This window comes from Belonocnema kinseyi, chromosome 6 (assembly GCF_010883055.1).
Source record: "Belonocnema kinseyi isolate 2016_QV_RU_SX_M_011 chromosome 6, B_treatae_v1, whole genome shotgun sequence".
Classification (NCBI taxonomy): Eukaryota; Metazoa; Arthropoda; class Insecta; order Hymenoptera; family Cynipidae; genus Belonocnema; species Belonocnema kinseyi.
Genome location: NC_046662.1, coordinates 13,562,739 through 13,574,827, shown reverse-complemented (window position 1 = coordinate 13,574,827; position 12,089 = coordinate 13,562,739). Strand labels below are relative to the sequence as shown.

The 12,089-nt window shown below is 33.2% G+C and overlaps 1 protein-coding gene across 3 annotated transcripts in view; it reads right to left on the bottom strand.

The window, feature by feature from the left end:
* LOC117174153 overlaps positions 1 to 11,323 on the bottom strand; it is a 48,889-nt gene extending 37,566 nt beyond the window's left edge. The window contains exons 1-2 of one of the 3 annotated variants that reach the window (XM_033362968.1): positions 10,663 to 11,323; positions 1,662 to 1,879 (exon numbers count right to left, since the gene is read on the bottom strand). The gene's annotated coding sequence lies outside the window, so the exon portion shown is untranslated. The remainder of the gene's footprint in view (positions 1 to 1,661; positions 1,880 to 10,662) is intronic. The other 2 variants (XM_033362969.1, XM_033362970.1) reach the window with 2 other exon arrangements.
* Positions 11,324 to 12,089: the final 766 nt, after the last annotated feature.

Sequence of the window (12,089 nt, the reverse complement as noted above, 5' to 3'; positions counted from 1 at the left end):
AAGGATAAGATTGTAAAAAATATATAGATGTAAACGGAAAGATTGTAAGGAATGGAAGTCATGTAAACCCTTAGGGGACACATTATGAATAAAGAAGAACAATTGCATTTTTAATTAAAAATGATCGATTTTCAACGCAGAAAATTTATTTTCGATAAAAAAGACAAATTTTTAACAATGTCAATGAATTTTCTACTATAAAGGAGCAATTTTTAACCAGGAAATATGAATTTTTAGTAAAAATATCAATACAATTAAAAAATGAAATATATACGTTGTTAATTAAAAATAAAATTTATTCTTTATAAAAAAAACGAATTTTCAACAAAATAGAAACATTTTTAACAAAAGATTTCAACCTAAAAATAACTTATTATCTGCAGAAGATCAATTTTCTAAAAATAGAATATTTAAATTTTCAACCAAAGAGGTGAATCTAAAACCAGAAGAATGATTTTTTTACAAAGTAGTTCAACTTTTAACCAAGCTTCTGAATTCCTAACGAAACAAAATGAATTCCGAACCACAAATATAATAGTAGATTTGGAATAAAAATATACAACGAAAAATCGACAAGTATATTGAGCCTGTACATAAGGAACTTTATTTTCAATTTTATTTATATTGAATAAAATATCAATATTACAGAGATTTCTAAACAGCGATTTCTTTAAAGAATTGAAATCATTTAAAAATTATAATTAATAAAAAAAATGAAAGGGCCTCTAACTGTTTACATTGTTATCATTTATGATTGAGAAAATATAAGAAAAGAATGGTTCGAAAAATGCGAAAAGAAAGGACGAGTTCGTTAAACAGCCATTTTGAATAAAAATTCAAAAAGTTCAAGCATTTGAAAAAATTTTGGGACCATTTTTTTATACTTAAAATTTTTATTTACGCCTATTAATAGTATTCAAAAAGCCAATCCTGATGACTTTTTTTATAAAAAAATAAAATTCTCAGTTATAGCATTTCCAAAAATTTTTAAATCAATCGAAAATCAACATTTTAAGTCAAACAACGTACGATATGAAAAAAAGTCAGGTAAAGAAAAACATTGCTTTTTCAAAGCCCTACAAGATTATCATACAAACTTGTTGGATTTTCTTGTAAAATCGAAAATTCTAATTTTTATTGCACAAAAATAATGAAAAGTGAAAAATTCCATTTTGTGGTCAAACTATGCAGGATACGGAAAAAGATTAATTATCTAAAATTGTGATCTCAAAAAAGATCTACAAATTCGTTAATAATCACTTCTTGATAGTACGCGTACTTTTTATTTTATTCGCGAAAAATAACATTGAAAATCTAAAAATAAATGTGGTGGAAAAACGATACAAGTTACGAAAAAAAAATGATTTCACAAAAATTGTTCACCCTAAAAAGAGCTACAAATTTGTCATAAATAACTTTTTGACAGGAAGCGTAGTTTTGGTTTTAATCGTAAAAATGACATTAAAAATAAAGATGAAAAATTTGTGGAAAAACAAAAAAGGTACATTCTTATCATTCATGGTGGAGAAAGTATTAGGATTGCCCGAAATTTGACACCACAACATTCAAATTTTGAACCAAATGACGCAAAAGAAGAAAAAAGTCTCAAAGAGAAATTGTACGTTTTGAAAAATTCTACAAAATGTCTTTTAACCACTTACCAATAGGACTCGTAATTTTGTTTTTATCACCTTCGCGCGCTTGTTAAGTCGCCGCGGGCTGGCTTGGCTAGCGCGGTCTCAGTACTGGCGCGCAACCATGATTTTTTTCATTGAACTGACCGTACCTCTGGTTCTAATTAAGATTTTTTCAAATTTGAAAAAACATTGCATTCGTGATTAAGTTACGAATTGATTGATCTGCGTCCAGTGATCGTCACCTGCATAAGAAAAAAGGTGACGCCGTTTAAACAATTGATTTCCGCAAATCCACTCAATTTTTTATGAGTTAATTAACGATTTCTTTGTTTCTAATTGGTATTTTTGAGATTTTCAAAAACTGTAGTATTCTCGATAAAATGGGGAATGCGTTGGCACTTCGCCGGTATCCGTGGCTTAATTAGGACAAAATTAACAGCCTGATGAACAATAAAATATAAAATACTTTTTTACAAATTTTTTGTTTGATTTTTTTGCAATATCATTGGTTCTATTCAAGATTTTTTCAATTTGAAAAAAGCCACGTATTCTTTGATAAATAAGGAATCATTTGATATGCCACCCACATGCGCAAAATCCATATAAAAAAACTTGTGGCTGTTTAAACAATTAATTTGTTAACAACTTTTGAAAATCGCCGCGTACGAGTAAACACCTTGCAAATTTAGATTCAGGAGGTCAAAATACGTGTAGGAAGCTTTGGCGTTCCATGGGACCTCCATCGGCTACGAAACCCCCCATATGGCCCCTAAACTAACTGGCACAGCGGACGATGAAAATGTGCCCGCGACAATAAATAATTCATTTACACATTTTTTTTTTAACTAACAATTAAGAGATAAATGTTTTTAAAACTTTCCAATAATTTCTCACCTTTTAGCTTAAATTGAGCATGTAAGGCATAAAAAATCAAATAAAAGAAAAAATAATTTTATTGCACAATTTTATCGTTTAATTATAATTTATTTAATTCATAATTAATTACACAAACATGAAAATTTACGAACTATTGTTTACTTGAATTGATAATCGTGAGGGAGGCGGTAGTAATTCCTATAAAATTCAACTTTACATCAAAAAACTCCAAATCGCTAATTCTACATGTGAGAACGCTATAAAATCATATTCATCAAAAAAATTAATTACTTAAAATTTTAATTCAATATGTTTATCAATTAAAACTTAAAAAATTTTTAATAAATGTAAGTGTGTATACAATTTTCGCGTATATACACGCAGACATTATATTATTTTTTGTTAAATTTTCAAATGTATAGTTTCATTTAGTAGAATTTCTACCACCTCTTTTTCAAAGCAAAAAAATAATATTATTCATAGGAAGTAAATTTTAATTGCAAAATATTTTTTTCTGTAAAAGATGTAGCAGCAAAAAATATTTAATATGATACAATTATATTTTAATTCAATTCAAAAGTACATCTTATGCATCGACATATTTTTTTGATACAAAATTGATTCATTAATTGAAAATAACAATTTAAAAAATCTGCAATATAAAACTTTTATTTTATATTTTTAAGCATTTACCGACTTGGCAACGGCTATTTAATGGACTTGTTCGACTCGAGACACGGTGTGCCCACTCTAATGTATTTTGGGGGGGGGGACTCATAGATTGTGGCAAAATGTGAGATCAGCGCCACCTAGGGAACGTAGCAAGAACTATTGTTTACGGCAACGACCCCCTCCCCCCTACTTCCCTTCCCACCCTAATTTGTAGGTTATGTTGACTTCTCTTTCTGAAATAAATACGTGAATAATAATAACCAATAAAACAAACCAAAATCGAACAAAATAAAATCTGTCATCGATCAAATGCAATAAAATGTTTAAGTCTGTTGCAATCGATCTATCATAGAAAGATTCCAACAAACTTTAACGTTCGATTGTTCGTTCTATCAGAACGATTCCAACAGACTTTAACATTTTATTGTATTTGATCGATGATCGATTTGATTTGGTTCCATTTGTAGTTTGTGTTATCGGTTAAAATCCATTGTGAATCCAAGCTCATCACGCAAAAAAAAATATAATTCTTGCAGCTACAGTGAACATGAACAGACGTAAGCAGACGATAGAACTTCTATCGTCTGCTCATGTTCATTTCGAATTCTGAATTCACACGAGTGCCACCTACGGGACGTAGCAATTACTATAATCCGTTCACCACTTTTCTATGGGAGTGGGCACACCGTGACTGGAGAAGAGTGCGGGAGCAAAGTAGATGGCGGTCGCGCTCTTCGGGTTGAGAGGCATGGGGGGATCGGGAAATTTTGGCCGAGAGCGCTGTCTACAATTAGTTCCTCGAACTATACACGTGCCGCATCTAGGCTTATAATATCTTTGGACCAGGTATGCCATTGCGAAGTTGATGCAAAGAGGGGGGAGGTTCGCCATTTTCTGATGTCCCGTGACAAACATGGCCGCGCACACATGTTTATATTTTCTTGCACAGTTTGTCGGCAAAAAACGCTCCTGCTATAATCAAGTGGCACATCGTAAGATGGTGGCTCTCTCCACTCATGGAATTCTCCCCTCACCCGTGAAATCAACACCGATCGGCCAAGTTATACCCTAAGAAATTCCCTCTTAACGATAAAGGAATACTTTTACGGTTAGAGTGCCATCGTTTGAGAATTAAATTTGAAAACTTTTTCTAAACAGTTCAAGTGCGAGTCGTTTAACCAAGGATCGTTTCAACGATAAGCAATTCTACTTTAACGCGTAGAAGGTGCAGTTTAATGGTTAAAATGGGACGTATTCTTACCGAAAAATAATTTGCGCGCATGCGTGTGCACATGTGTGTAATCGCACCACCGCCCTTTAAAAAGGCAATCGTTTAAACATTAAAATGCATACTTTTAGCGTTAAACTAGATCATTTAAGAGTTAAATGAATGTGCTTTTAAAGTATTCTACTTGAACGATTAAAGGACCGACATTATCGTTTAGAGGGAATTTCTGAGAGTGTAAGATGGCATGCCCAGTCCCGTGTTTCCTGTGTCCATGGTTGAAATGTATACGACTGATGTACGACTACAGAGGGGACAGGAAAGTAAACTCAGGTTTAGATGACAATACACCAATAAATCGTGTTTAGTGGTATTTAGAAATAATAAAGAATGTCCGAAACAAAACTTATTTTACCAAAAATACGAATTTTCAACCAAAAAGGTAACTTCCAAAAAAAAATCGAATAGTTAAATCTTCAGTTAAAAGAATAGTATTCTCAAACGAAACAAAGTTATTGAATACATTAAATAAGTTTTCACGCAAAAAACTGAAATTTCAATTAAAACAGTGAATTTTCAATAAAAAATTACTTTCAACCAAATAGGTGAGTTTTCAACCAAGAACAATATATTTTTTTACTAAAAAATACGATTTTCCAATAAAATACATGCATTTTGAGCTAAAAATAATCATTTTTCAACTAAAAATGAAAGTTATATTTTCAGTTAAGAAAATTAATTTCCCATAAAAAAATTAAGTGTTCACTAAAATGATGAATCTTCAACTAAAAAAAAAAAACAACTTTTTATCAAGAAAGTTGAATTTTCAACTAAAATAAGGTACATTTTATATTTTAAACCAAATGTGAAATAGTACATTTCTTTAGTAAAAAAATTAATTTTCAACCGATAACGACGAATTTTCAACGAAATAGTTCAACTTTACACTAAAAAATATAATTTAAGAACAGAAATTTCTACTAAATCTTCAAAAAAACATGTGAATTTTTAATTCCATAGATAATTTGTCAACTAAAAAGATTAACTTGAACGAAAATTAAATTTCTACGAAAAAATTAACTTTTTACATAATGCATTAATTTTCAATCAAATAGTTAACTTTTTATCTAATAAAGATAACTTTGAAACCAAAAATAGAACAGACAATGAAGATTAATTTTCTATGAAAAATGGACGAATTTTTAAACAAAAGGATTAATTTTCAACCACGAAAATTAGATACTTTTTAGTTATGGAAATTATTTTCAACCTTCGAACATAGAATTTTCAACAAAATAATTCAATTTTTAACAAACAAACCAAAAATAGTTTTTATAAAAAAATTAATTTGAATTTTCAATCAAAGAAATACATTTTTAATCAAGAATACTAATGTTTCGCCAAAAAAATATATTTTTAATAAAAATGATGAATCTTTCACCTAAGAAAATAAATTTTCAAGTACGAACCTTAATCTTTTACCAAAAAAATTATCCTTAGACAAAATAAGTCAATTTTTAACCAAATAATTAAATTGTCAACTGTAAAAGATCATTTTTTAACCAAATGTCGAGTAAATAAGTTTACATTAAAAAAAATTCTTTTTTGATCAAACAAGGAGATAGTTTTCAACAAAATATTGTAACCAAGAAGATAAATTTTTTATTAAAGAACACTAGTTTCAACAAAATACAAGAATGATAAAAAGATATATTTCGGGTGCCAATCCTGTACAAAACTACGAATTTTTGCTGACGTTGCATGAAAATTTTGAATTGAAAAAATGTTTTTTAACCCAAAGAATCAATTTTTAACAATATAGTTAAATTTGCAACTAACAAGATTAATTATCTCCTAAAAGACGAATTTTCATAAAAATACCTGAATTTTCAACCAAAAAAACTAACTTTCAAACACACAATGGAATAGTTTTTTTCTCAATAATTCTATTTTCATATATTTCATATAATAAGGATATTCCACTCCCATGCTGCCTTTGGAAAAGTTGGACGCGTAGATTCGGATTTAGTTAGTTAGCATCGTTCGTAGCGCTTCTTGCGGAAAAGCGTTGAAATGCAAGTTTTGCAAATGGCGGCGGCCGTAGCAAGTCGGGTGTAAACAAACAACGTGCATGCATGTCAACGTTTTGTCGTTTTCCTCGTGAAAGTAAATGGACTGTGATATGAGTGAGACCTTCTTGTGTATTCAAAATGATTGGCTGTTACATTGATGACTGTGCAGCCACAAGCTACGTTAGAGAAAAAGAAGACAGGCTTGAGAAGTCACTTCTTTTACCCTAGCACAGTCATTTGGATGATTTTGGACATCATGTCATGTGTTCAATTTTAAATGTGCCGAATCAAAGAAATTTCGGATCTAAATTTTTATAAGATCCACAAAAGTCCCACTCTCTGTTTCTGTTTATCAGTTGCCATGTTGTCCAAGTTTTCCAAAAGTGGAGTCTCCTTATCCTACTTAGGTGCGTTCCAGGCGACCACCCGGGTGAATTGGTGGGTGAAGTAAAGAAGTGGGCGGAGTTTACTAGGGTGAAGTGGAAGGAGAATGGTAGAATGAACGGTTTCGAGTGTGCCTCGGGTGTATGTTTGGTGAAAGATAGTTGAGGTTACGTTACACAAAACTTAAAAAAATGCAATAATAGGATAAGAAGATTCTAACTGCGGCTTCAGTAATGAGGTCATTGTTATTACAAACAGTGATGTGTTCAATAATAGCGGAAAGTGATGAAGATACTAAATTTTAGTCTACTACTAAACTTGCGATTCCCGCCACTTCTACCCGCCAATTCCACTGTTCACTCACTTCCACCTAACTAGTTTCAGTGGGTGAAAGTCACCCGTCGAGTGACCCCCACTCTTCACCCGAGTCACCACTGAACGGTTCACCCGAGTGAAGCCCAACACTCACCTAACATCGTGGAACGGCTCGGAGTGCACCCGGGTGGTCCCCTGGAACGCACTCCTTCGTGGTGTTCATTCAATACGGCACTCGCACACTTCTTTCGGGAGATAATAAGATAGCAAATGAAGGTGCGCATAGTGCTTTTCATTTAAGAGCGGAAGCTTGAGTGTCGCCATAACACTTGGCGGTCATTTAAAAATTCAGGACATATTTTTGGTAAAATTCACAATATCGTACCCAATTTTAATATAAAAGTGAATGAAAATGATGTGCCAGGTGCTTAATTATTGCATAAAAAGGTGGAAAAAGATACCATTTGTCAGTTGAAAATCCGGTTAAAATGCACAAAACAATGTACCAAAGGTAAAAAACAGCAACTTACTGACCGGTATGTGGAATGCAGGTTACGTTTACATCGCGTATAATCCTAAGGTTTTAACAGTGGAAGAATAGTGTTTTGCACATAACCTCACCCACAAAACACTTTTACTGCATTTCGTGCAATTTTGAATATGCCTTTTTAAGTGAAAAATCGGGAATGTCACATTTCGAAACATTAAACAGGGTTTTGGAAATGTCATGATTATATTCCAAGTAGGACTTGCACCGACTTTCACTTTTACACTTTCCAAAACAACAACAGGAAGTTTTTAAACTTTCAATCGTTCGAAATAGTTTTTTTCGTCAATGTTTACCATTCCCACATACGTTTCAGTGAAAAATTGTCCTGAACTCACACGGAAGTGCTATATATTTTTCGCGCTTGCGCAATGACGTTTTCTAAATGAAAAGGTCTATTTCCAAACCATGCTGCGAAGAGTTTGATTGAAATGCATTAAATAACGTTGCGTATTGCAGCGCCTGCAAATGCGATGCATTGGTTGGATTCTTAGAGCCATGGACATAGAAATTACGTAACTAGGCATGCTATCCTAACTTGGCGGGCGCGGTTGATTTCAGGGGAGGGGGGAGAGCCGCCATCTTACGATGTGCCACTTTATTATAGCACGAGCGTTTTTTTGCCGACAAACTGTGCAAAAAAATATAAACATGTGAACGGTGCCATATTTGTCGCGGGACATTAAAAGGTGGCGGACCTCCCCCCTCATTGCATCGACCCCGCAATGGCATGCCTGGTCCCGTGTTTCCTATGTTCATGTTTAAAGCATATACACCAGGAGGGAGACATTAAATGGCAGAGTTGGTGGCAAAGTGAGAAAGAATATGAGTATGCGAAATAAGCTGTCTCTCTCACGCAGCTATCTGATTAGATGTAGGAAGAGAACTTAAAATGGCGGTGCTAATCAGCGAGCAGTAGTTTGTAAGAAAGCACGTAAATAGTCGTAAGAACGAGGATTTAGGGTTTTTAGGTTAGGGACAAAAACTATGCAAGAATGATAACGCTCAGCGGTGCTCTCAGTCTCTCAGTCGTTAGTCAGTTTTCATAAGCTACAATTTTAAGTGTTTAATTTGGCAAACAAATCCTTTTTAATCCCAATATCAGGACAACGTTTAATAGCGGTAACGAACCAGAAAAATCATGTATTTGAAAAGATTACAAACATCTACATTTAAAATTTGGCGCCGTTTACGGAACTCAACAGTGACGGGATTACGCGAATATCTCTGGCATGCGCGCAGTGGTGTCAGAAACCGGATACCTCTGGCATGCGCAGTACGCTGGGGGTATTTCAGTAGCCAATGGGAAGTTGGTGGAAACTTTTAAATGCAGAAATTTGCACTATTATTTTTCAGCAAAATGACAATATGGATAATAAAACAATGATGCTTGATAAAAGAAAAATATTTCACATAAACGAGAAGCAAAAGTAATTTCCATTAATCATAAGTATTTAATGATAATTTGACTATTGTAAATGCAATACGACGAGTAGATTGTTTTTTGTCTTAGCAGACAACACGCTGTGTTGTCTACTCGCCATATCGCATTTACAATAGTCAAATTAACGTTAAATACTTATGATTAATAAAAAGTACTCTTGCACATCGGTTATATAAAATATTTTGCTTTTATCAAAAATCACCATGTTATTTTCTTTATTGTAATTCTGCTGAAAAATAAAAAAAGTGCAAATTTATGCATTTAAAAGCTCCCGCCAACTTCCCATTGGCTACTGAAAGACGTTCCGCCCCAGCGTACTGCACATGACAGATTTCCACGCTCTGACACCACTGCATGCGCGGTACGCTGGGGGTGGTGCGTATTTCAATAGCTAATGGGAAATGAGAGGGAAATTTTAAATAAGGAAATACGTATTAATTATTTTGCTGCAGAATTCAAATAAAAATTATTATTTCGCGATTGGAAAATTTGTTTTATTAATTAGGGTTCAAATAATAACTTTTTCCTATGATTGTAGTTTGAATATTACACGTTTCTTGTAAATTGATGGTGGTTATTAAAGGAATTTTACCGTAAATGAATGAAATTTATAATGAACGTGTAATTTACTCACAACCAGCATAGTACATAAAAATACCAGTAATTGTTTTGGGAATTTTACTCTAAAGTGTAACTTAAATAAAAATGTAACTTCACGTTTATGTAAGCTTCCAATGATTAGTGTGATTTAACACGCAGTGTAATACGTTTTACAGTAGCGATTTAGAATTGCATAATCCTTGTAATTCCGCGGTTGAACGCTTAATGGCATTGCGCGTCCCTGTTAGATCTTCTATTATAATCGATAACCTGCGAGTAAAAACAGTGTAAGGTTATGCACAATTTTTACGGCATTCGGATATATTTTAGAATTAAATCGTGGATTGTGCTGGGTTGAGCGCATCAGAAAGGCAAGTGCAATGTGTTTTACTTGAATAAATTTGTTCGGATGTTCGGCATGCTTGCGCAATAAAAATAATTTTAAAGGTTATGGCTGTTTAGGCCGCAGTTAATAGAAATTAGGATTTGCCTATTTTACCCACTGACCATAACCTTATAAGTTTGATGCGTATTTGTTTTGTAACAGCAAACCAAACAAAAAGTCTGATGATTTCTGCTAAATAAAAATATGACTCTTTTTATTTATATATCATATTATTCTTCCGATTCTATTTAATTTAAACATACATTAAACGGTTCAAAGTACCGGGCCTGCCATTGCGCATACGCAACCTTTTATATGCTACGTTTTATAGCGTCACTGACCTAAATTCATATTCAAATATTATTCATTAGTGTAATTCATTAAACTTATTTAGCATTAATAATAGAATCTAATATCATGGCAAACAAAATCCAAGATGGCGATCAACGCGAAGTCCAATCCTGACTAGTTTGATTTTGGCTGAACCATGAATTAATTTTCTTACCTTCAATGATTAAAACGCAGGATGAGGATTTTATCAAAACAAAAAGATTTACTCTTTTGTTTGAGTTACTAGAAAAAGTTTCTTTATGAAAAAAAGTATGCTGGTATCAGCTTTTTCCGGAAACTGCGAACGTAACGCCAAATGGGCGTTGTCCAATCAATGGTGGCACCGAAGACAAAATATATCATAGCCGCCATTTTGTTAAGGACCAAATTTAACTAAGAATCGCATAAACTAGATCCTTGGAGGTTTTACGTACCGCGTTTTATATGAGGAATAATCTAACACTATTCACAGTCCACTTTACAACACTCTAGGCATGCTTAGGCAAAGAAAAACGCATTTCTACTCCGCATCCTTTGTATGACAGCATTCATCTGTGTTGTAATGGTTGTCATTGCGACGCAAAGGGCGATCCAAGATGTGCGTTGTTGCACTATTCAGTTCAAGATTCCGCGAGTTCTAATCATCTTATCAATATGATGCTTGTCCTACGCAAACTGTCTCGCGAAATAGGTACGAAAATTATCAATTAAATGCCAGTAATTATACTGAAATTCGAAACTTCAGTGTATGTTCAAGAATAAAACAAATGTCCGACGCCGGTTCTATATCGCGCACTTCACCACTATCTTGCCTTAGCTGCGTTAGTTCACCTTGCCTTTCTCCACCAGCAACTCTAAATTGCAGGCGTGCAGCACCGCCTACCGAACACTGCGCAACAGGAAGTCGTTTAACCGTCATAAGGCAGAGATCAGTGACATGCTTAGAGGAACAAACTGTGGAAGGTCAGACCAATAATCAGGGTTGTACAGTGACGCGTCACTTGATATTTCTGACGTATTACACGTAGAAAATGTATTATACGTAAAAAACCTGTAAAAACGTAATAAAGATGGTGGACTTGGACAGAACATAATATAACCTTACTTTTTTGAATATGCTTATATGTACCTGAACACCTGAAATCTAAAGCACTCTTCCTGACATAGAAATATCACTAAGAATATCAAAACTGACACGTCTAATTTTAGAATTACTATTTTGAATGCTTAAATCTAATTGCATCAGGTTTTCTTCTGATGAGTTTATAATTATTACGCACTTTTTTCTGAAGAAAATTTGAAATCAGCAAAAATCTTTGAATGATTTTTTAAAAATTATTTTTAAAATATTTGAAGTTCGGATCATTTAAAAATTTACATATGGTTTCTTATTTTTACCATTTACTTTTTTAAAAAGGAAGGATGATTGTTCCCAAAATGTATTCCTCGGTGTGCCGCCTATATTCAATTTGTCGAAGTTCTAGAATATTCACTTTTTTTCAGTCACTTTAAATTTCATGCATGTAACATAATACCGATACCGTTTCTGTTTTAAGGTTATGGAACGAAATGCGAATATGTCCACGCCATCTTGAAAACGTA